The sequence below is a fragment of the Wyeomyia smithii genome, chromosome 3 (assembly GCF_029784165.1).
Source record: "Wyeomyia smithii strain HCP4-BCI-WySm-NY-G18 chromosome 3, ASM2978416v1, whole genome shotgun sequence".
NCBI classification, from domain to species: domain Eukaryota; kingdom Metazoa; phylum Arthropoda; class Insecta; order Diptera; family Culicidae; genus Wyeomyia; species Wyeomyia smithii.
The window spans coordinates 166792994-166817746 of record NC_073696.1 but is presented as its reverse complement, the minus strand read 5'-3'; the positions used below and the strand labels follow the sequence as shown (position 1 = coordinate 166817746).

At 41.6% G+C, this 24753-nt stretch overlaps 2 long non-coding RNA genes across 2 annotated transcripts; one reads left to right on the top strand and one right to left on the bottom strand.

Annotated features, from left to right (window-relative positions):
* Nucleotides 1-7064: 7064 nt before the first annotated feature.
* LOC129727723 (uncharacterized) lies at nucleotides 7065-8377 on the bottom strand. The gene is made up of 3 exons (XR_008728586.1): nucleotides 7887-8377; nucleotides 7466-7696; nucleotides 7065-7409 (listed from the first exon to the last, which is right to left on the bottom strand). It is a non-coding gene; the product is annotated as an uncharacterized LOC129727723 (long non-coding RNA).
* Nucleotides 8378-8873: 496 nt separating this feature from the next.
* LOC129727722 (uncharacterized) lies at nucleotides 8874-20801 on the top strand. The gene is made up of 3 exons (XR_008728585.1): nucleotides 8874-9013; nucleotides 20238-20642; nucleotides 20701-20801. It is a non-coding gene; the product is annotated as an uncharacterized LOC129727722 (long non-coding RNA).
* The last annotated feature ends 3952 nt before the right edge of the window (nucleotides 20802-24753 follow it).

Genomic DNA, 24753 nt, shown 5'->3' with positions numbered 1-24753 from the left:
ATAAAGACGCGTTGGAGTTGTTCTGGAGATGTCGGCAGTCCTTCGGATGCGAGAAGCATTCTTATACTGGTTGGTGTCATTCCTTCTACGCATACAGATGATGGTTGGTCCTTCATGTATGCGAGATATAGGCGTGTAATATGCATTACTTTTGGGTCGCGGAGTCTAGCCTTCAAAAAGCGCTCGTCGCCATTCGATGATTGCTGCGTAAGTCGGACGATTGGTGGACGCATGGGGTCAAGTTCAAATTGGCTGTCTTGCGGTGCTGATTGTATGCTGGCGTTGCTGGCAGGAGCCGGTGCAGAATTTCCATTGTTAGTTGCATTTTTTTCTGTCCGATATGGGTTGATAGTTTCGCCTTTTTGGAAATTTATAAATTTTGATGTTGTGTCTGAATTCGGCGACCCAGCAAATTGAACGCGTGCAGCTGCCAGAAGGTCTTTGTCCGAGGGTAGTGGTTGTTTTGGTATTTCAGCAATTTGAGTTTTCTTTGAGTTGCAGGCGAAATGGTTTATTCCGTGTTTATAGGTGTTGTTACTTGTGCTGATAGGGTTTGAGTTTTCCTGCTGACGTTTGCGTTGCTGCATACGTTTACGAGCGGCCTTTTCTGCTTGCTTTTCCTGCATGCGTCTTTTACGCTGTCTGGCGTCATATTCAGTCCAGTCGTGTTTCCATACTTTTTTATTGCCAATTAGGCGCCAGCCTGATGTGAAATTTGAAGTACGGTGTTCTTCTGAGTCCGATTCTGGAAATGGCAATGAAAGGCGAAGTTCTTCAGCCAGACTGGGATGATTGTCTGTTTTTGGCTGGAGTGAATTCGATTCTTTGAGCGCTTTTAACTCATTGATTAGTTCCTGCGCCGTTGTACTGCAGTTTGTTTTCTTATTTTGTATAGCTTCTAATTGGTGTTCCATGTTGTCAACTTTTGATTCTATATTAGTGAATGCTTTTTCCAGGTGCTGTTGTATGTTCTTTGTGTGCTGCCGGTTTTCTTCGCTAATGTCCGATATGGAGTCATGGCCAAGTTCGCCGAACAGCGTCGAAATGCGATTTATGGTTTTTGCCGACGCATTGTTTGTGTTGATATTTACTTTTTTTATTTCCGTCTTCAGTTCAGAAAGCAGTGTATTGATACTGTCCAGTGTGTCGTGCGTTACAGCCAGTTTAGGAAGTTGACTGATTATTGAATGATTTGATTTGATTTGTGATTCAATACTTTTTGTTAAAATTTTCTGGTGCTGGATGAGCTTCTTCAGTTGGTCCATGAATTGTTCCTGGCATTCTATGCATAAGGGCAGCATAAATGAACGCAGTAGTTCTTCTTGGTATCTACGGGTTCCTACGCAGGCAGCGTGGAAGTGCCTTTTGCATATTCCTTCGCATTTCCACAGGAAACGGTTGTCGGTCGAAGTACAGTTGGTTATGCCACACTTTTCCACTCCACTGATTAAAAATTGTTACGCGGCGAGTACGAATTGTCGAGAACAGGTTAAATACACGCGGGAGCGCGACGGTCAAAGATTGTTTATAAATAAATAAATTGTTGCTTACGTGCACTCGCGACGCCGTCAAGGTGTAAAAAAAATAAAAATACAAGTTAATTGCGGAGCGAAATGAAAACGCGTCCGCGCCCGATGACTGTTCGTGGCGAAAAAAAAGTATTGCCAGTAATACTACGGTCCTTATTATCTATCAAATCATCAAATGAATCGTTAACCTTTTTAGTACAAATTTTCTCTTAGGATTAACTAAATCTAATAAAATCTTCGGCGTGTAAGTAAAATTCTTCAATACATCCTTAACAATCCTCACTGATCTCTCAGCTTGTCCATTACTAGAGGGATTGTAAGTAGGACTTCTCATCACGATAATACCTTGTCTTTTCAAAAATGAGGAAAATTCAGAAGAATTGAAAGGTGGGCTGTATCTGTAACTACCACATCCGGCAGACCAAATCTAGCAAAAAGGGACATAAATTTTTTGATTACCTTATTAGCATTAGTACCAAACTTCATCCATTCTGCCTCGATCCATTTGGAGAAACTATCAACTATTAGCAGAAACACTCTTTAATGCTCATTGGTGATGATGCAAGTCGGATCTCTTACTACGCCCGTATTTGTACGCTTTGTACTTTATTTTTTTGTTAACTTGAAATTATTTTAGATTGTAACAGGTGACATCATTAAAAAACATAAATCAAAACAACGAACAATGTTGCTCAGCAACACTGCCAGCAAGCCTGATGATAAATTATAACGCACTCGGGGTTTTAAATTTCAGCCAATCAGCGAGTGGTTCCCAAAGTGGATGCAAATCTACACCCAGTTGTCTCCCCTTGGGTTTACATATGGAACATGGACCCTTTTCACATGTTTGGCGAGGTTTATCAAAATCTTAAATAATCGTTTTCGAAACATCGATGTTTTTTAATATCGCTCTATACTGCTGAGAACAGTAAATACTTTAGGGATGGGAAATATCGACTAAAATCGCTATCGATAATTATCGATAATTTCACAATTCTATCGATAACTATCGATAATTATCGATAGTTTGACAGCTAGAAGCAGATGCAGAAAACAACAAAACGTTGCTTCCGTTGTGGACAGGAACAATATTTGATAGTTTATTCGCACACATCGTTCACACTTATGCAAAATTTCGCCGTTGTCCGTATGAGTTAAAGTGGGCGAAAATGATTATCTTTCAATTTTCTAACAATTTTAAAGAGGATTTCGTGTGAGAGCGAACAAGCATCAAAGTGTCTTTCAACACTAGCAAGGTCAATTTATTGTTTTCAGTTCTGGCATCATTGTGGAGTATGCATGCCACCGCGAGAGAATTATCAATAACTATCGATAACGCTGAAAGCTTAACGATTCTATCGATAGCCGGCAACTATCGATATTATCGATAATTATCGATAGGTTTCCCATCCCTAAAATACTTTGTTCTTGCATGGATAGGCTGACCAGACGTACCGTTTTGAACGGGACAGTACTGTTTTTTCAACTATTTTCAACCGTCCCGTCTTTTTGCTATTTTGTACCGTTTTCGGATACTCCTTGAAAAATTCTTAACTAAAGCTTTGCATTGAAATTTTCCCTAATGGAAAATAAGTTTCTAAGCAGCCAGGATTTTTTTAATATTACTGAGTACATTTTGTGCCTTCCTGACTGTACCGCACCACTGGAAAGGACATCCCCTATCGTGAACTAACGAAAAAGTCGCGATTGAAGATGAGACTAGTGATGGGAAATATCGCCCAAAGCGGACATCGATAACAATCGATAATTCCGGGGTTTTTATCGATATTATCGATAAGTATCGATAATTTGACAGCTAACGTTTGCGGTAAAAAAAAATTTCAGATGGCGATGAAAAAAAAACTATTTCAGATGGTGATGAAAAAAACTATGCCAGATAATTGAGTTGGATAAATTTCCCATGGAAGGTCATCATGTTAGCTTCCTCACAAAAAAATATTACGTCCTTGTGTGCAGCCTTCCGGCAGTGAGCCGGAACATTCGCCATAGCGGACGAAAACATGCGTGTAGCCATGTTTTTAGCTCTTTCTTCGTTTTTTTATTTATTCATTCAAGTTTGTCCAGAAATTCTCGATGGGAAGCAGGTGGGGGACATTGGGCGGATTCGCCGACTTCGGTACCACATCGATATTCAGCCGCTCCATCTCCCGATCGCCGACGTCAAATCTGGCCAGAACACCGTGTCTTCGCGCTTATGGTGTTTCTTGATGAACGTCGCAACTTCTGTCAGGCACTTCGTACTATAAATTTCCCCGTTCACGGCCAGCCCGGAGCGAAAGAAGAGCAACTTTAACATCCCTTTCTCGCTGATTGTCAGCCACAGTCGCACCTTCTTTGGGAACTTGGTCTGTGAAATAAACTTTACCTCGGTGCTTACTTCCTTCGTGGGGGAGGTAAAATACGAAGAGCCCTGCTAGTCGTTGCCATCCAGGGTGAGATAGGTCTAGTCGTCCAATACCACTGCCGCGTCGCGATTCGCCGGGAAAATCGACTTTACCATCTTATTCAACCGCTGTCGCTGCGTCATTGCCTGCAGCTCCGGGACCAATGGACGGGACTGCCGCTTCCTGCATGTATGTCCATGTTCTCTAGATGCTTTTTCACTGTTTTAGAGCATACACCAACCTCTCGGCCAAGTGCGAGCCACTTTTCCCTCGGTCTTCCTCTTCAGCACCCTTTGAAGCTTCTTGTCGCGCAGGGTCGTTGGTCGTCCGGAACCGGGCTTTCTTTCGATGCTCTGATCGTTGTCCAATAGTGTCAAGATGTTGTAGATGCCAGAACCGGCATACCCGGCGTCCACAAAGTGCCGTACGATGTCCGTTTTTGACGCGGCGTGGTACCGTTCTTTGAACGCGCACACTTCTGAACGGAGTAGCTTGACTTTTTTCGCCATCACAGTTAGAGTTTGACTGATAGAGCTGTCAAATTTTTTTTGCTTACTCATGGGTTACTATGATTGATGATGCATGAGTAGTAGTTTCGTCAGTGCGATTAAAGGTAAACCCATGAAAAATCGGCAATTTCTGTCCATTTTTTTCCGCAAACGTTATTCGACATATGCAATTTTGCTATATAAATTTGTTAAAAACAGAGACAGAGATAGCCCAAACAGAATGGATACGTTTGCGTTGCGTTGACGTCAATGTGACAGTAAATGTATGGGCTAACTGTCAAATTGCCGCAAACGCAGCCGCAACGTATCCATTGTGTTAAGGCCTTGAATGACAAATTTTACGATACTGCTTATGAAAATTCAAACAACCGGACGAGTTAAACAGTTTGTTTTGGAAAGTCTTCGGGTTTTACGCCGGGAGTGCTTTCTACGGAGTAGTTTCAAACCGAAGTTCATTTTGAAGGTTGTATAATTAGGGGAATAATTGAAGCAGGCAAAATTCTGTCAATTTTTAAATGGCCAAAACTTCACGAAAAATGAATCAATTCTGACAAAACTGGTTTCATTTTACTGGAAAACTGTCCTAGTTTTCTAGTATTACTTGAGAACTGGACGTGACCAAGGGTCACTGGAAATGTTTCAGATTTCCGGAGTGTGCGCCAAAGTGTACAGAGCGTTGCAAATCGAGCGAGAAGTAAAACCTTTCTTCTCCTTTCTGCTTGTTACGCTTCTCGAGTCTTTTGTACACACGCTTTGGAGATACTCTTCCTTCTTCATGCATTCCCTTGAGTAGCAGCAAGCACGCACCGACACGAACAAACTCTTTCGTATTGCTACTCAGCTACCGTAAAAGAGTACGTGAGTAGGAGTACTCGACTAAAATTGCTCGACTAGGAGTGCTTGAAAAACTGTGCTCGAAAACGAAAATGCTTTCCTCCCGGTTTAGCCTCATGCACCGACAGTGGGGTAACGTGTAGGGTATCGGACTGCTTCGGTAAGTTTTTTACAGCAGTCTAATGCAAAACCAGCCGAAGCGAACCGCTGCCGAAGTAGTCCGATACCCTATCATTTTTTTTCCCTATGCAACCATCGCAAAGCATCTTGAACACGAACAAACTCTTTCGTATTGCTACTCAGCTACCGTAAAAGAGTACGTGAGTAGGAGTACTCGACTAAAATTGCTCGACTAGGAGTGCTTGAAAAACTGTGCTCGAAAACGAAAATGCTTTCTTCCCGGTTTAGCCTCATGCACCGACAGTGGGGTAACGTGTAGGGTATCGGACTGCTTCGGTAAGTTTTTTACAGCAGTCTAATGCAAAACCAGCCGAAGCGAACCGCTGCCGAAGTAGTCCGATACCCTATCATTTTATTTCCCTATCGCAAAGCATCTTGAAACAATTGTCTTCGGCTAGTAGTTCTCGCGAGTTGGGCAATAGGTACACACGAGTACACATGAAGAGAGTAGACGGGAGTGTGTGCATATGATCTCGGGAGTAAATGCGAGCAAGAAAGAACGAGAAATAGCTTGAATAGAGAATTCTTTACTGTGTGAAAGCGGCATCACCAAGAACCTCACATGAGGTGTTGCATGCCGCTTACGAGCGAGACTAACAACACTGAGTGTACATTTTTGCAACGCGTAGAACTTTTTCTGACATTCTGTTTCACTTTGGTTTATATGTTGTCAATAAATCAGAATTTGTTTCGGGTTCATTGGTAGCCAAAGATTGAAAATTCGCCAAGGAATCACCGAGGTATTTATCAAGTATGGGTGTTGATTTTGGCGGTTTTTTCCCTGTTGGGTACTAATTTTCTTTGAGCTTGCAGCACTCTAGCAGAACTCAATCGAACATTGTGGGTGTGTAGGTCTTGTTAAACCAAGCAACTTTGCAAACTTGCGTTTGAAAATTTATCTGGATTAACATTTAAAATGGTCAGATTATTTTCACGCGGATTTTCTCTAAAAGGTTATTTATGCAGATTTTCAAATTAACGTGGTTTTTTCAAGCGGATTTCTGAATTAACATGGTTTTTTTTCACGAGGCGCGTAAGAAAACCCAACTGTATTTGAATCTTTTCAATTAATCAATATATTTTAGTAAAAATTATTTGAACTTTCCTTCAAAAATATAAAAAATTGAGTTAAAGATCCTACTCTGAAAAAAATATAATTTTAAAAACAAAAAATGATTTTAGAAAATATCGGTGATATTAGATTTTTTTAAATGAAGTATTTTAGATGGACAATTTTGTTGCCTAAAACGTTCTATGTGTTGCAAAAATGTACACTTTGACACAAACTCTTGAAATCCGAAACATTTTCGGTGTAGGTTGGTCACACCCAGAGTCTATGTTTATAATAAGCCACGCTCATTTTTCGTTACTCTAAAGTGAGTTAGATATCACCCACTTTTGAAAAAAGTGGAGGTACCCTAATTAGGGTACTTTTACGGTTACTCACTTCTGAGTAAGGGCGTCATACGTCAAAAACTGAGTAGAATCTACTCTGTTCATGCAAACCAGAAATTAACGAAAATGAGTACAAGTTACCCAGTTTGCCTAAATACGGAAATTTAATGATTTCTGGTTTTTGTAAATCTGACTCAATAAAGAAAATAAAATCAGAACAATCAAAAACACAGATTTATTTTTCATCGAAACATTAGAAAATTTACTAAATCATTCCCATGTCTTCATTGAATGTGGCACCCAACCGGTTGACAGTTGCCCGTGAACTGTGATTTACATTTTTGTGCCAGAAAATCCGTCATCATTCGTCACCGAATACTGCGAAGGATTTAAATTGCATCGATTGTTGAGCACTGTACATCAATACAAATGTTTCCGTTTGTTATCACGAATAAAAGTCCGGCTTTAAACGGCATCGTAGAACATACAACATGCGGTTGTTAATTTTGAAGAGATCTTTTAGGTGTTTTCAAATCCTCTGCAATACTGATGTTGGGCTGAAATTATTAATTGATTAAGAAATTATTGATTTGATGACAGATCAGATACTTACTGCTAGCCAACGAATAAAAAGAGACACCAATTGTTCTTCCGAAACCGATAATATTGCTGTTGAAAACTTTTGACATATACATATACTCAGGGTGAGTAATCATCATGGATAATAACTCAAAACTGAGTAAACATGGTAATTATGAAAATTTGGGTTCATGTTACTCAATTGTCCAGTACTCGATTACTCACTTTTTGACATTTTGCATAAGAATACCAAACTGAGTAGATCCTAATCAGATTAGAGTTAAAATAAAGCAGCGTGGAGTCCCGCAAAGATGAAACCAAAGGAACCAAATCAGTGTCAAACGAGGGTACCAATCGAGCAATGTTAATAAACAAGGTGATAATGTTAGGAGTGGATGAAAAGTGTTGTAATTGAGCGTAATAAAGAATATGTGTTTTTCCGAAGTTTAACTTACACATTTCAATCCAACATTAAACCTGTACACTGGTTCACTCAAATTTAACAAAACATTACCGGTGTAATCTTTCAAAACTGTGTACCTTGTGAAGAATTTCAAAAAATGATATTCGCTTATGCATGGTGAAAAACAGAACTGTATAGTTTTTGTCAACAAACAGCATAGAAACTGTGTTGCCGAAACGATAGATTTTCTCTTCGCGCGACTCTATATACACATAGACTCTGGTCACACCAAGTTCCCAAGTAATACTAATATAATACTGTTTTCTAGTGAAATGAAACCGGTTATCAAAATTGATTTATTTTCCGTTAAGTTCTGGTCATTTAAAATTCGAGAGAATTTTATTTATCTCAATTATTTTGTCTACCCCAGGATATTTTTTGGCGCAACAATTTCGTTGATTTAGATTTTTAGTGGAACTAAAAATTGTTTGTTGGGTAACAGATACTTTAAACTTGAACAGTTCCAAGGTAAACTAAACAATTACCAGAGAATTACCAATAGACTGCCGCTATGCATGTCCATCATATTATAAGAGTTGGCAAGCCAAAGAAAATGCATTTCATTACAATTTCGTATCATTGCTTTTTATGAGATGGTGCAAAAAGTTTGGATATTTTTTTAAAGTTCTCCAGTATTAAGTTGTCGAATTCATCTGTTCTTAGGAAACTAAAATCTATAAATACCATATTAGTTACCATTATTTCTCAGAAACTCAGTGACACCCGGGGCTAAAGGTTCGCCCGCACCACCCCCAACAATGCTAAATCTTGTCGAATAGCAGCACCCAACAAATACCTAGCGGCAGAAGCAACTCCTGGGGTAGGGTAGGTGAGGTTTCCTTCTTTTGAGTCTCCTCCAGTAACCAGCCGCACTGACTTTTGCTTACCCTTATAATATCGATAATTATCGCTAATGTCAAAAAATTAACGATAATATCGATGACCATCATTTATCGATATTGTCGATAAGTATCGATAAGTTTCCCATCACTAGATGAGACCATGACAATTTTTAGTCAAATTCTTGATCATGCAAGTGACAAATTTCGAGAACCTATTGCAAAAAATCACACTCTTCTACGCAAAATTCATCAAACGCCAAGTATCGTACATGATCCGGTAGGTTCATCAGGGCCTGCCACAAAAGATAATCAATATGATGGTCGCAGTGGCTCTTTTAGTCCCAATGCCCTTAAGGCATACAATAAAAAGAGGTTCATCAGAGCAACGAATACCTAAATGTTTGCATGCTTTTATTTTATCATTCTTATCATGTGTCCCGTTTTTTTTTTTTTGAACTCATTTGTCCCGTTTTTATCCCAGAGAAAATCTGGTCAGCCTATGCATGGATTAAGTTATTTTTATAATACATAGTGGTTTTTGTGCATTATAGATAACTTGAATTTAATACAAGTGTATTTTTGTTTACTAGATCAATTTCATAACCATAGAAAACTGATTGAACGCGATGGTCCGGAAACGAAAGAGGCTGAGTTGACTTCGTGAGAGGCCAAGCACACAAAGTGTTAGCGGGGAGCAATTTCGTGGAGAATTTCGAACACCGGGTTCTTAGCAGCACAAACAACCAAATTACGGTTCAGTGCAGCTTTAAACTGCAAATGTATTAATTAGTTTTGTTACAATAGATATAGTTTCTTTTACTCACACTTTCGGTGTTCTCACCGGATTGTTGCTCACGGTCAACCTGACCTACTTTATATTTTTAATCTAGCTGTAATTGTACATATTTGTATTGCATGTAGGACATAAGTTTATAATGATTGCTTGTAGTTTAACGTTATCTCAGAATGCACATTTGATGCAATAATCTAACCCTAGAGCCTGTAGTACACTCTTTGTCTAATGGTCAAATATTTGACCTTCTGACATAATGGTCAAAAATCGGAGTTAATATCGGAGAGTGACAAATAATTATCTTTGACCAAATTTTTATCTGCAAAAAAGAGACAAATATTTGACGCTCAGTCAAAGAGTGTACTACAGGCTTAAGGAAAGACATCTGGCTTCTTACTCTTCTTCCTCACCCACCTCGATGATCCCTGTTGTTTTTTTTTTTTTCATAAGTGATGCCATTCACTCGGAAAATACTTGAATGTTTTTAATGCTTTTTATCAGCATTATGCACAATTCCCCCTGCAGGCGATAGTTTTACCGTCTGGGGGTTACCGGAGAATTTGCATCTTTAATATCCATAAAATCAAACGTGTCATCAATGATTATGATTTATTCATTGACCCATCTTAATATGCATGGTATTTTCCTAACTTAATCCAGAACGGACTCAAAAGTAGAAATAAGCTAACACTACACTATTTACTTCCGACATTGAGCAGCGGTGCTGTTCTTATGCTTCACGCAAAATCGTATCAACTCCTTGCGCACTATTAGATCTTTTGGTAATTGATATCAGTGATGATCCAAGTCGGATATCTTACTACACCCGTATTTGTACGCTTTGTACTTTATTTTAAATGCTAACTTGAAAACATTTTAGATTATAAACATATAAATCAAAACAACGAAACATGTTGTTCAGCAACACTGCCAGCAAGCCTGATGATAAATTTTAACGCACTCGGGGTTTTCAATTTTAACCAATCAGCGAGTGGTTCCCAAAGTGGATGCAAATCTATTCCCAGTTGTCTCCCCTTAGATCTAACCTAGCTCTCTGTGACCGCCTCTTTAGGTTTAAGGCCAAAATTCCAATTTAGTTTATAAGTAATAATGTAGTTTAATAGCACATAGGTTAAGATAGCACTAAGTTTTAATTATAAGTATTTTCAAGATGTTCACACCACGAGTGGTTCAATCTAACTTCTCAACTGGATGTTCTCGACCATCTACTTTGCATCCGTTCTACTTAGGTTCTTTATTAGTGTTCGATAGTAGTTTGACGTTCAGTGACACTCATTCCGTTGGGTCTTTCAGGGTTGTCCTTGCGTTACGCTGATCTGAGGCAGAGTGCCCAGCAGCAACATCCTCCTCCCCCCCCCCCGTAACACTGGCCACTGGTTCCAGTTTTACCATCGCCCATAAGATCCAAAATAGCTAGCTTAGAGACAGTCCTTCGCAGCAAACCATTCGCAGTTTTTACAACGGCCTGACGGATTCTACCATCGCTACCAGGTACGACTTCTAGCACTCGTCCTCTAACCCAATTGTTCCTTTTTCCGTCGTCGATGATAAGCACCAAATCACCCACTACCATCATTCTTTCTTCTCCAAACCACTTAGTTCTCTTAGTTAGCGTCAGTAACATTTCCCTGATCCATCTTTTCCAGAAGCTATCCAGTTCTTGCTTAATCAAATCAAGCGACTTTCTAATGGCGTCAGAGTTTCCAGTACGCTCAATGGCAGTTTGTCGAATTCCACTTGAGAAGCCTAACAGGAAGTGGTTAGGAGTCGGCCTCGTTCTCTTCTGCGTCCAATTGTAAATAGGTCAGCGGACGGCTGTTTACGATGCTTTCAGCTTCCGTTACAAAAGTGCACAACGATTCGTCATCCAGTTTGCGATCGTAGTTATAAGCACCCAACATAGAAGAAGGAGGAATGAAAATCCACTTAGTTGTGGTACTAGTGAACGTTGCGGCCACACCTTGCTCAATTTCCTTCACCAACATCCGTTCAACTCCCTGGAAATTGGTGCCATTGTCGCTATAAATCTCTGCAGGTGCCCCACGGCGACATACGAAGCGACGAATAGCTTTGACACAGGCATCAGTAGACAGACTGCACACTACTTCACAATGCACCGCTCGAATAGTTAGACAGGTGAAGAGGGCAATCCATCGCGGTACTGCGCCCTATCTTCACTATCAATGGGCCGAAAAAATCTAGCCCGACGTAGGTGAACGGTCTAGCAAATGTGGCTAGTCGGGCAGGTGGAAGAGACGCCATACGCGGTACACGAGGAACTGCTTTCTGTATCTTGCAGACCAAACAAGCGTTCATGATTTTCCGAACGACAGTCCTTAGACGAGGAACATAATATGCTTGTCTTATCTCGTTCACGACTGTTTCCGAATTAGCATGTTGGAGCTTCCTGTGATAAGCATCGATGAGGAGAATAGTTACCCGGTGATTTCGCGGTATAATAGCAGGAAATTTCATATTGGAACTCACATGCTTCGCTGCTCCAATCAACGAACGGTGTCAGACGATACAACGGGCTACGGGTATCCAAGACTTTAGACTCAGGTTGTCCTGTGTTGCATAGAACTATTGCCATTTCTTCCGGATATGCCTGCCGTTGTGCCATTCCAATCAAGATTGATTCGGCTCGTTGGAGTTCTTCCTGAGTAAGGTATCCGATTGTTTTTCTCTTTTCTCGATCGAATTATTTACGAATCGGCAGACATATGCCGTTGCTTTAAGCATCCGCTCCCATTTAGAACCCCCTTAAACCAAACTCTTTCGACGTTTAGAGATGGGCCGCTTCCCCATTTTGTTGCCAAATCTGCCGGGTTACACTTCGATGGAACCCATCGCCATTCGTTTACTTCAGTCACCGCTAGAATTTCACCGATCTTGCAAGCCACATACTGCCGGTATTTACGGGGATCTGCTTTGAGCCAGGCAAGAACTGTAGTAGATGAGTCTGACCATAGATACCACTCGTTCACCTTCACAGAGTGAGACTCCTGTACATGTCGCATTAAACGAGTACCTAGCACCGCTGCCTGAAGCTCTAGTCTAGGTATTGACAAAGGTTTCAGAGAGGCAACCTTGTTCTTCGCTGACACTAGAACACAATGTGTCGTTCCATCTGCATCGACAGTTCGGAAATACGCTACCGCTGCATACGCGACTTCACTTGCATCCACGAAAACGTGTAACTGCAGCTGACGATAGTTTTCTTCAGTAGCTTTCATGAAATAACAGCGAGGAATCTTTATGGAGGATATCTTCTGTAGAATCACAACCCATCTGTACCAACGGTCCACTTGTTCATCATTCACTTGTTGATCCCACTCGACTCCGGCCTCCCAAATATCCTGCAATAATATCTTTCCGTGTACTAAAAGCCAACACAGCAATCCTAAAGGATCGAAAAAACTCATGAGGCATCGCAAAACCTGTCTTCTGGTGGGAGGTATTTCGTTACTCAGAATTCGATGGACTTCGTCCTTCAACTTTGTGCAAAAACTGAGCTCGTCTGTGTCCGTCAACCAAAGCATGCCCAATACTCGCTCATAACCTGAACTTTTGTCTAAGAACAGATATTGGTGGTTTGTTTCCGATACCTCGCCTAGAGACTGGATCACATCTCCACCCGCATTTTGAATCTCGCGCACCTCCGTTGCTGTCTCTGCTGTTTCCTTTTCGGACTCGTAGCTGGCAAGATAATCATCAACGTAAATATTATGCACAATATAGCTTACTGCTCTTGGGTGTTTTTCAACAAACTCATTCGCGTTCCGATTTTTTACGTATTGCGCTGACGCCGGCGAGCTAGTAGAACCGAATGTGGCAACATCCATTACAAGGATTTGTGGGGTTTCCGAAGGATCTTTTCGCCAGAGAAATCGTTGTGAGTGCCGATCAGATTCACGTATTTTTACTTGGTGAAACATCTCCTTGATGTCCGCCGAAACTGCTACACCATATTTTTTGGAAGCGGAACAGAACTCCCGCCAATGATGCTAACTGATCCGGACCTTTGAGGAGCATGGAATTGAGTGAAATCCCGTCGACCGCTGCTGCCGCATCCCATATGAGGTGCACCTTTCCTGGTTTCTTCGGGTTAACTACGGCGCCCAGTGGCAAATACCAGACGCGTTTGGGGTCTACCGCCCTCAACTCCTCCTCGCTAAGTAAGTGAGCGTAGCCTTTTTGCTTATACTCCTCGATTTGCTGATTCAGGTTGTTTCTCAGTGACGGATCCTTGGACATTCGTCGCTCCAGACATTCCAACCTGCGTAAAGCCATACCGTAACTATCTGGGAATTCGATCCTATCGTACTTCCACAGCAAACCGGTTTCATACCTCTTGCCGATGCGTACAGTGGTCTCCTGTAAGATGTGATTTGCTCTTCGGTCTTCAGCAGACTCTAATTCAATCGCTGGTTTTGTTCCAACTTCTTCTAAGGTGAAGTAGTCCTTCACCAAGTCATGTAACTTGCGGTCACTATTACATTCGCACGCATGAAAATTGAGTGAGCTCGCCGTCGAACCGTTGTTTCCTCCATACAAACACCAACCTAGGCGTGTTTTAACTGCAACCGGCTCATTATCCCGTCCCTCTTTCGCTTTAAGTGGAACAGTAAGGTGCAGATTGTTGACACCTATGAGCAACCGCGGAACTGCATCTTCGTATCCTTTAATCGGTACGCCTTTCAGCTGTTGAAAATCGTTACCCAGCTCGTCAATCAGTAAGGTCTGCGAACATCATTCAGTTTCAACCGCCTATTTCCATCAGCGTTCGATACTGTCAGCTCCAATTGTTTTGAGTCGGCTTCCAGCCTTGAGACGGTCCACGTAAGGCAGAGTGGTGCAGATCTACCGTCAATACCCAAATCTTTGGTCAGTTGTTCTGCAATAAGCGTTAAATGCGATCTATCGTCGAGAAAAACGTATGTGCTGATTGTTTTCTGAGGGCCATAAAGCGTCACGGGAAGGATACGAAATAATAACGACTGATTTGCAATCCGATGCGTATGCGTTTCGGCTGAGTCGACACTTCGCGATAGATTTCCGCCCGCGTGGTTACTGCGTTGAGAATGCAGCAGTGGATGGTGACGGAAAATACAACCATCTATTCCACATTTATTCGTTCTGCGACAGCTCAGACAACTACGACATAGCTCCAAATTTTGAATTTTGTTTTCCAGCGATTATCAATAGATAGCACTTTGAATGCGCCTCACTCCCAAACCCGACGGCCACGAACTTTACAAACGAAACATCTCTTCTCGTCTTCCTTCGGCAACTCCTGCTTACTCACGTGGGTATTTATTGATCCTCTAGATTTCTGTTTAGTATTTTCTATATAAACGCTCTTGCTGTGCCTATCCATATTTAGTGTCACTTTGCTGGCTGAAAGGACAATCCCGCTCATAAAATCACCAAACTTCAGGTTTACTTCTTGAAATTGCTGCATGAAATTCGCCCAACTCATTTTCACATGAGCTGGTAGCTTGTCCACCGATTCCATTAACAGGTAAGGGTTCGTAAGATGAGCTCGCTGACCGGCAGCTTCCAAATGATCGCACAGGTTCTGCACAGCCATTCCAAACTCAATGAGCGTATCTAGTTTTTCTGTTTTAGGAGCCGGAGTAGACCGCACCTTTTCCAAAATAACATCAATCAACAACTCCGGTCGCCCATAAAGTAGCTGCAGTGTGTTGATCACTTGTGGCACTGATTCGGGTAAAGAAGACGGCTTCGGACGGTTTCATATGCTGCACCTTTTAAACATCTTTGCAATCTTGCAAGGTTTTCCACCTTTGAGTATCCACACGCGGCGCTTGTATTAACGAAGGCACTAAAAACATTGGCCAGTCTGCGGGGTCGCCGGCGAAGGGGGGTAAATCGCGAGGCATAATTTGTCGCGCGGCTAACTGCGAAGGTGTAGGAACTGTTTCAGGCATTATTGATGCCGCCGAAGTAGGGGGAGTATTCAACTGCGTAAAGTTAATTTTGGGAGGCGCACCAGCTCCACGAGCATGTTGGTGCCCCGTCTCTACCGAGGATTTGGGGAAAGGAGTTGAAGCGAAACCTTGGTAACAGGTTCAGTTCTCACCATTTTTGCTGGACTCGAAGGATTCTGAGTCACGCTAATTGAGCCTAATAGAGCTAGCATATCACTATAAGGATCATCGCTCGGTTGAGCATCAACGTTTATTTGAGAACTAGTGGGTGGCTTACCTGGTGGCAGTGTAGGGCGTGTATAGGGGAGAATGTTACCTTTTACATCATTCATATGTTCATTCGAAAGCTCAATTGCCGACTCACTCGGCTACTACTACGTCTCTCGTATTTGATAACTGCTCCTCCAGGAGCCTATATTTCTCTTGCATCGCTTTCCTCTCTTGCTCCAATACCTTTCTCTCTGTCTCCAACCCGCGCTGCTGAATTGCGCGCTCTTCCTCCAGCTGCTGAATTCGTAGACCTATACGTACAGATTTACTACTGGAAGATGAAATTGCTGTACACAACCGCGGCATACCCATGACTGGTCTGCAATTGATTCGCTTACTCCCGCACATCGCATGTGCCGCCACTCGTCGCACTGGTCACACTGGACAAGATTGTCATAGGAATCGGGGCGCGAACAGCTGACGCAGCTTCCGCTTTTCCTAAATCTGGTGTTTGCGATTTATTATTCGCAACATCGCCAATGACAATTCTATTTAGGATCAGGCGTTTGCGATCACTCGTTATTCGCAACATCGTCGAACGAAAGTTTCAAAGTTGTGTTAGCGGGGAGCAATTTCGTGGAGAATTTCGAACACCGGGTTCTTAGCAGCACAAACAACCAAATAACGGTTCAGTGCAGCTTTAAACTGTAAATGTATTAATTAGTTTTGTTACAATAGATATAGTTTCTTTTACTCACACTTTCGGTGTTCTCACCGGATTGTTGCTCACGGTCAACCTGACCTACTTTATATTTTTAATCTAGCTGTAATTGTACATATTTGTATTGCATGTAGCTTAGACATAAGTTTATAATAATTACTTGTAGGTTAACGTTATCTCAGAATGCACATTTGATGCAATAATCTAACCTAGCTCGCTGTGACCGCCTTTTTAGGTTTAAGGCCAAAATTCCAATTTAGTTTATAAGTAATAATGTAGTTTAATAGCACTTAGGTTAAGATAGCACTAAGTCACAGAACGGAAGGTCAACTTCAGGTATATGATCAAACAGAAAGTGCACACAAAGAGGACTGAAAAATCACGAATGAATTTTCTTTGCCCTCAGCAATATATATTTGTCGTGTACGTTTATGCCACTGCGACAGTGGTATAAAGTGGCATAATTTATTCGTTGTTTTAAATTGACGGTTATTTCAACAGTTTAACCTGTTCAATTCGAACTTTTACGTGCAATGCAAAAACGTTTTGCGAAAACAGCAAAATTTCACATTTGTGTAATTCTTTATATTCGAAAATCTTTAAAAAAATTTTAAAAATCATAATTTTATTTGAATGTGTGAATGAACCGGTTCTTAGAAAAGAGCGAAAGAATGAACGGCTCACGAAAAAGAGCTACGGTTTTTTGAGCGCACCAAAACTGATGGATTCGCGCACACCCGAAGTTTACCGAGAAAATACGAACTTACAACGCTCGTGAATCATTGTGAACTATGAGCCGTTCATATGAGTCTGTTCGGAACGGTGAGTAAGCGGTTCAGAGCCGCTTTTGCAAAAGAGCCGTTTCGCACACCACTATGTGAAGTCTTGCTCTTCGGCCTAAATAACACAGTTATACATTTTGCCAAAGCCCGTCGACATGTTGAGCAGGAGTGCAGGAGAGCAGGTCGTTTCACACCTCCTGTTTTACTGGTCTTATTTCAAAAAATGCACACGAAAAAGCAGGTCTTCTTCACACAGAGTTCTATTCCACAAAATCAATATGCGTCGAAGCGAAACTAATTTAGAACACTTTTATATTAAATTGAAATAAGTCTTAAAATGATCTTTCACATTATGTGGATGTAACCAATATCTTCTTTTCAATGGTATTACAAAGGATTTAGCAAATAGGATATGCAATCTCTCTGGTGCAGCGATACTATGTAAATCGCAGATTCTTAAGCAAAGCAAAGCCTTGCTACTACATTCTAAATCGGAACTCGACATTCTGTTATACACCGACTTCGCATCCAACTGTTTGAGTGTACATGGCAATTGCGGGGCTAGCACTACGATCCTACTGACAGTGTCAGTCTGACACTAACAGTCTCTTCCGAGCGGAGACTCGAACCTACGACAACTTGCTTGGTAGGCTAGCATCGTACCTCGAGACCATCTGGGACGGTTCGAGATCGCAGATTCTATAACCATTCGAATCCTAATCACTTTTCGTGACGGACGCAATTTAAATATTCCTTTCATCCCCGTACCTTTCAGTAGTAAAAATTTGCAAATTTCTAGATCGATTATATTATTCGTACTCATACTTCAAAAGTGTAATATAAAACATCTTTCAAATGCTTGTGATAACCATTATTGCTGGGAAACTTGAGAGAATTTCAAAGTAATAATATAGAATAAACACATAACCGCATTAAAAGAGTGCACCTGTAGTGTTTTCGCATGGCAGATTTATACCAGTGTGTATGACAGATTTCAATAAAAGAAGTATAAATTCTATTTATTTTCCGTGTAAAAAGCGTTCTTTCCACCACAAGGGAGCGCTGCAAAATTCACTGAGCACTCAGCAGTTTTAGAATCACAGATGACCTTCCGTTCTGTGAGTGAAGCGTTGCTTGAAAACGCACATAAATGTCCAAAAGTGTTCAACCTGGCTAAAATTACAGACGGTGTTATGAACAGATACGCAAAGAGTGAGGTCGAACTCCAAGCGAACCGTCAAATCGAGGCTCCAAGTGTGCAAAGTAAACAAACTCAGGAATGTTACTTTTCGTACAGAATGTGTATTGTAATCAGTATAATTGTTGTGAACCACGTGCAATTATGGTTTGAGCAGAAAATGTGTTTGTTATGCTTGTATTATGAGCGATGCATTGAAAATTAGAAAAATGTATAAACAAGCTTTGAAACTCAGTTATATATCCTTACAAAGTTTCGGAATTTCATTACACTTTCTAGTGCGTATGAAAAGTCATGCGAAATTAAATGTGGTTGCCAGAATTGTTTGGAATAGAATATTAGCAAAGGGTACATATTTACTGCTTTTCTCTTTGCGTATCTCTTTATAACACAGTCTCTAGCTAAAATATATCCTTTCGTGTGGTAAAGAAGGGAGTATCAGAAGAAGCGTGTATGAGTAATTCGACTGAAAGAAATGTGAGAAGTGACGGTTTATATAAATGTGCGTGCGACGTTTGTGAAACATAAGTTAATATTCTATGGTATATGTGACTTTGAGCAGTATGGGTGTTGATCGAGGGTTCCAGTCGAAAAAGTTGAGAACGCGCGGGGATTCACTTAGGGACGTTGCGATATCACAAAGCATCGATACTTAGAATCGATACTGGCATCGGAAGCAAGCGCTGATACTCCGATATAATCATGAAAAAAGTACCGATACTGCGAGGTATCGCTGTTCGATATCAGCTCATTTAAAGTAAAACATATATGGCTGTAGAGTGCCTGTAAATATATATATAGAGTGGCGACACTGTCACAATTGGAATAGAAAATTTCTGTCAGTGTCATTCCAATTGAGCAAACAACCCATTAAACACGTGTGGGGAAAAGAGAAAGGATGTTGAGTGTTACCAGCGTTATTTTTGATGACACGGCGCCACTCTAGTTATATTATAGGCACTCTATATGGCTGTTTTTACATATTTTTTGGCCGCGATAAAAACAAACAGCTTCTGTAGATGCTTCGCCGATTATGCTCGTCAAAAACATCCAAACTTTTCTTATCCGTATAGGTATCACAAGTCACAACACGTATCAGACAATCAGTCACGTCGCGTAAGGTCGCTTTTTGAGCGATTTTTTCACGCGGCTTCTTTCGCGATGATTCTGGAATTTATGCGGATTCCGGAATTTACGCGTTTTTTACGCGGCACATATCCCCCGCGTAAAAAACGATTTTAGTGTGCACTAAGAACTAATAGGAATTGAAAAAATATCTGTTTTCTTTATTTTTTCTATGACGATTTTAATTTTGGGTTCTCATTATAGATGTGAGTGATATTTTTTCCTCGAACTCTTTTTCACTAAATGCTTAGCAATCTTGTTTTGGTTTTGCCTTAGTGTCTAAACTGGAATAATTTGATAGATTATAGCTTTTCAACCGTGCTCCTTGCCATCCCGGATGTGCGTTGAAAAACCACAGAGTAAATGTTTGTCGAGTTTGTCGCTTGTTTCGATAAGGGTTGCTAATATTTTATCGATATTTGCTTGTCACAATATTCATACTTTTGGCCAATATTGCCGCACTTGATATTGCTGTCCGGTTGCCATCAGGGGAGTGCTGCCGTCAAAACTTTGCCTACCAATCATAAATTCATCATGGTATCAAAATTAAATTTAAAATGTTTGCACACAATATAAGATATTCATTGAAAGTGCACATTATACAGAAAACAAACGTTAAGCCTTGGTTTCCCCATTGATAAACATATTTATTCGAAAATAAGTCAATAGCAATTAAAGGACGTTTACTCTATTTCAGCTGTTTTAGAGCAAACCAACTAAAAAGTGGGTACCAGAATTGCTGATTGAGTCAATGAATGGTAGATGAAAAATGTACACTGTAATTAAATGAAACGATTTCTTCAAGTGTTTTTGCACTTGACTCGATTCGTCACGTCACACTGCAAATTGAAGTGATTTAGTGTTGATTTCACAATGATTAACACTTTCTAATGAAATGATCTTGCGTTGAAAACTGTTCAATGGAAATCACCATCGTGTTATAATGAATATCTCTTGAATTTGCACCACTGTTCAAATCAATTGAATTACAGCCGCGATTCCAATTGACAAACGTCAAAAACATAAAACGAAACAAAAATAGTCGCGATGGCGAAAGGCGCAAGCAGCACATTTTCCCCGGAGATTGAAAATTTGTTTGGAAGTAAGTTCTATTGAATCTTTAATATTAATAAAATAATAATAAAACATCTCTTTTACAGACCCTGAATTCGAATACACCGACACAGCGACAGTGGTCATTTTGTAATCAAATTGAAAACCTAGAATAAAATAAAATTGAAAAATCTAAAATAAACAGAAACCTTTTAAATTTATTGTGATTAGCAGATAATATCCAAATGACCAACATTTTGTATCTCAAACATAAGAATATCAAAAAAGATGAACATAACAACAGAAAATCAAGTGATTTGCTGTTGATTTCACCGTTCTTTGCATTAACATGTTTCGAAGGATTTTCTTTTCACTTTGAAATGTTCGGCAAGTAGTGCGAATTCAACAGCAAATCACTTCACTTCGACGTGAATTTTTTTTACAGTGTAAGCAGTGTGACAGAAATATGGTTGCCATATTTCCATTTTTATTGACAGCGTGTATAGAGCGAATTTTCAGAAATTTGAATGAGGAACTTCTCGGGGCAATAACCACTACATTAAACCGATCAAATGCGATGCCTTGGTGTTGCATTAGAATGGCAGAATCGATGAATTTCAGTAAAGAATCGGTGTTACATAAGCGATAACAGGAATGTTCAGGTAGGATGCTTCAGTTAGTGGCTGGTGATTAGTCAATGGTTCAGTGATGATTAGGAGACGCGGCTCACGAAACGTCGATTCAATCTGATTGGAAAATGTAATGCGATCAGCAATCGGCCCGCTGTCCTAACGGACGAGATGAAATAGCAGACACTTCGCCGGAATATTCAATATAAAGGCATAAAACATGCTGAACGCCAACGCGAGCGATCGGGTGAGATTCTTGCCGTAGGTTAATGAACAACTCTACTCACGACTGTTTATTGACCTACGGTAAGAATTTCGCTCGATCGATCACGTTGGCGTTCAGCTTGTTTCAGACTTAACTGAAAGCCAAACAAAAAAAAACAATATATATATATATATATACTTGTTTGTTTGTCGACTGTAGCGGTTAATTTTGTAGATTTATCGGCTTAATCAGTCCGTGTATAGAAGCAAAAACGATTTTTTGTTTCTTAATCCGACAGTTTCGGTGACTTTATTTCACCTTTTTCAAGAAGTCTAAAAATATACAATACGTGTAGTTTTCCTTTTTCTGTTACTGATTTGAGTTTTTTGTATGTGTTTGTACTTACAGAAAAGATTATCGTTTTATTGTTCAGTGTGTTGGTGTCCGTATATATATATATATATATATATATATATATATATATATATATATATATATATATATATATATATATATATATATATATATATATATATATATATATATATATATATATATATATATATATATATATATATATATATATATATATATATATATATATATATATATATATATATATATATATATCCGATATATATATATATATATATATATATATATATATATATATATATATATATATATATATATATATATATATATATATATATATATATATATATATATATATATATATATATATATGGCAGAGCTGTATGCCACCACGGGTCGGTATTTGGCGATTACCGTAGGCCACGGAAGTGCTCACTGCAAGAACGCAGTCCCGGACCATCAGCGAGAGCTAGCCTAGGTTGTGGTGAGACTCAGGCATTGGGCCGCCGAATTCTCACAAAAGCCACATTATCCGGAAGCAGCTCTGACGGAGCGAATAGTGCCGCTCCCACCACCCAAATGCACTAATTCGCCCATTGGGATTGATGCCAGTAAGTTCCCAATTACGGTAACTGGTCGCAACGCCATATGATAAGAGTCGGATTTCGTTTTCGTACCACGATTCTGGGCTGGCACCTGCGCCGAGCTCCCTTAGTAAGGTCGTGTGACAACGGCTTGAAACGGCGAGACAACAACCGGTGCAGGGGTCTCCGTCCCGTAAAACCTGGCAGGCCTTCCAGTACGTTCCAAATTCATTGCCCGGTGGGAACCGGGCAGGAGTGGGATCAGATGTCCTTTCCTGACTTGCGCCGGTCGGGGGTGTCATAGTTGCTCATAAGGCGCTATGGCAGCCGCCCCTAGCCATGGCCTCACTGCTTCGGCATAGGTTACCATGGGACCAGATAGGCGACCACTCCAGTATGGATAAGGATAGCGGCTGGAAGGGGGACCCAATTAACAAGAATGAATATTGAAAAAAATGAAGATCAACAATTGGGCGCAGATGGGTTGAAAAACCCGTTTGCACGAGGAGGCATCCAGAGGTCTCCGCCGAGAAAGGCGGAGATGGATGCAGTAAAGGACGCCTGCGAAGACGGCAAAGGCAGTACGCCTACCGGATCGACGCAAGACATCGCAGTGGCTGGTCCACTGTTGGTAAAGGCGGTCGGAAGACAGCGAGACACGCTACCGAAGGTAGTAGCGCTGTCGGAGCAGCTCGATGCCATAATCGAGTTTGCGAAAAGTCGCACCAACACGACGAAGTACCTGAAGCAGGCTCTCTACATGCTTCGGTCCTCCGTCGATGCTGCGAAGAAGGAGCACGCCGAGCTCAAGGCAAGAGCGGTGGCTGCAGAGAAGAATGCAACGGAGGTGACCGGAAGGGCGACGAAGTCGGTCCAAACGGACACCTGCACGTTTGCAGCGGTTTGCGCCTCCGGGTCAGCCGCAAAAAGAGCAAGGCAGTCTCCGGGGGAAGCCCCCGAGAACAGCAAGAAACGGTTGGTTGTGCTAAGCCCGCGAGATAGCACACCAACGGCCTCCAAGTCCGCCGAAAAGTCTGCCGAAGTGGCAGCTACGGGAAACCCTTGGGTTACCGTGGGAGGAAGGAAGCGCCAAAAAGACAGCAAGCGCAACGACGAGAAGGCGACAAATCGTCCAAAAACGGGAAAGAAGGCGCGAAGCAGGGGCGATGCCCTCATACTCAAGACGGAGGGGTCCAAGTACTCCGAAGTCTTGAAGAAAATGAGAGGCGGAACCCAGCTCAAGGATCTGGGAGCGGATGTGCGGACCATCCGTCGTTCTCGCACCGGCGAGATGATCCTTGAGCTCCGTAAGGATGCTAAAAACAAGGGCGCTGCCTACAAGACGGTAGCCGAGCAGGTCCTCGGGAAAGATGTGCAAATTCGGGCACTCACCTCAGAGGTGACTCTCCAGCTCAAAAACCTGGATGAAATCACCGAGAGGTGCGATATTGCACAGGCCCTCAAGGAGAAGTGCGGAGTGGAAGTAGCCACTGAGGTAATTCACCTCCGAAAGGGTCCAGCGGAGACCCAGGTGGCCACTTTCCGGCTTGCATCGGCCGATGCAACTCTGGCCCTGAAGACAGCCAAACTTAAGGTTGGCTGGTCAGTATGTCCCCTGAGCATACTCCAGCAGCCGGATGTTTGCTTTAGGTGTTTCGAGGGAGGACACAAGTCCTGGACCTGCAAGGGGCCCGATAGGAGCCAGTTATGTAGGCGTTGTGGTGGTGCTGGCCATAAAGCTAAAGACTGCGGGGAGCCTCCCAAGTGCTTGGTATGTACTGGAAAACGGGACGCCAAGCACTTTATGGGAGGCCCACGGTGCCCAGCCGGTAAGGCGGCCACGAAACCACGGGCGTGAGGGTGACACAATTGAACCTGAACCATTGCTATGCGGCACAGCAGCTGCTATACCAAGCAGCGTCTGAGTCGCGGTCGGACATCGCAATCGTATCGGACCCCTACTGCATTCCTCCCGGAAACGGTAATTGGGTTGCAGATAAGTCCAGTACGGCGGCCATATGCACGACCAGCAAGTTCCCGGTTCAGGAGGTTGTGTCAACCTCAAATGAAGGATACGCGGTTGCCAAGGTGGACGGAGTGTTCTACTGCAGTTGTTATGCTCCGCCGCGTTGGTCTATCGAAAGGTTCACCCAGATGGTCGATCTGTTATCTATGGAGCTGACGGGACTAACACCCTTAGTAGTGGCGGGCGACTTCAACGCTTGGGCTGTTGAGTGGGGAAGCCGCCGCACGAACCGGAGGGGTCAGATCTTGTTGGAAGCTTTGGCAAAGCTCAACCTAGATCTGGCCAACGTTGGAACCAAGTGTACATTCAGCAGAAATGGTGCGGAGTCGATCATCGACGTG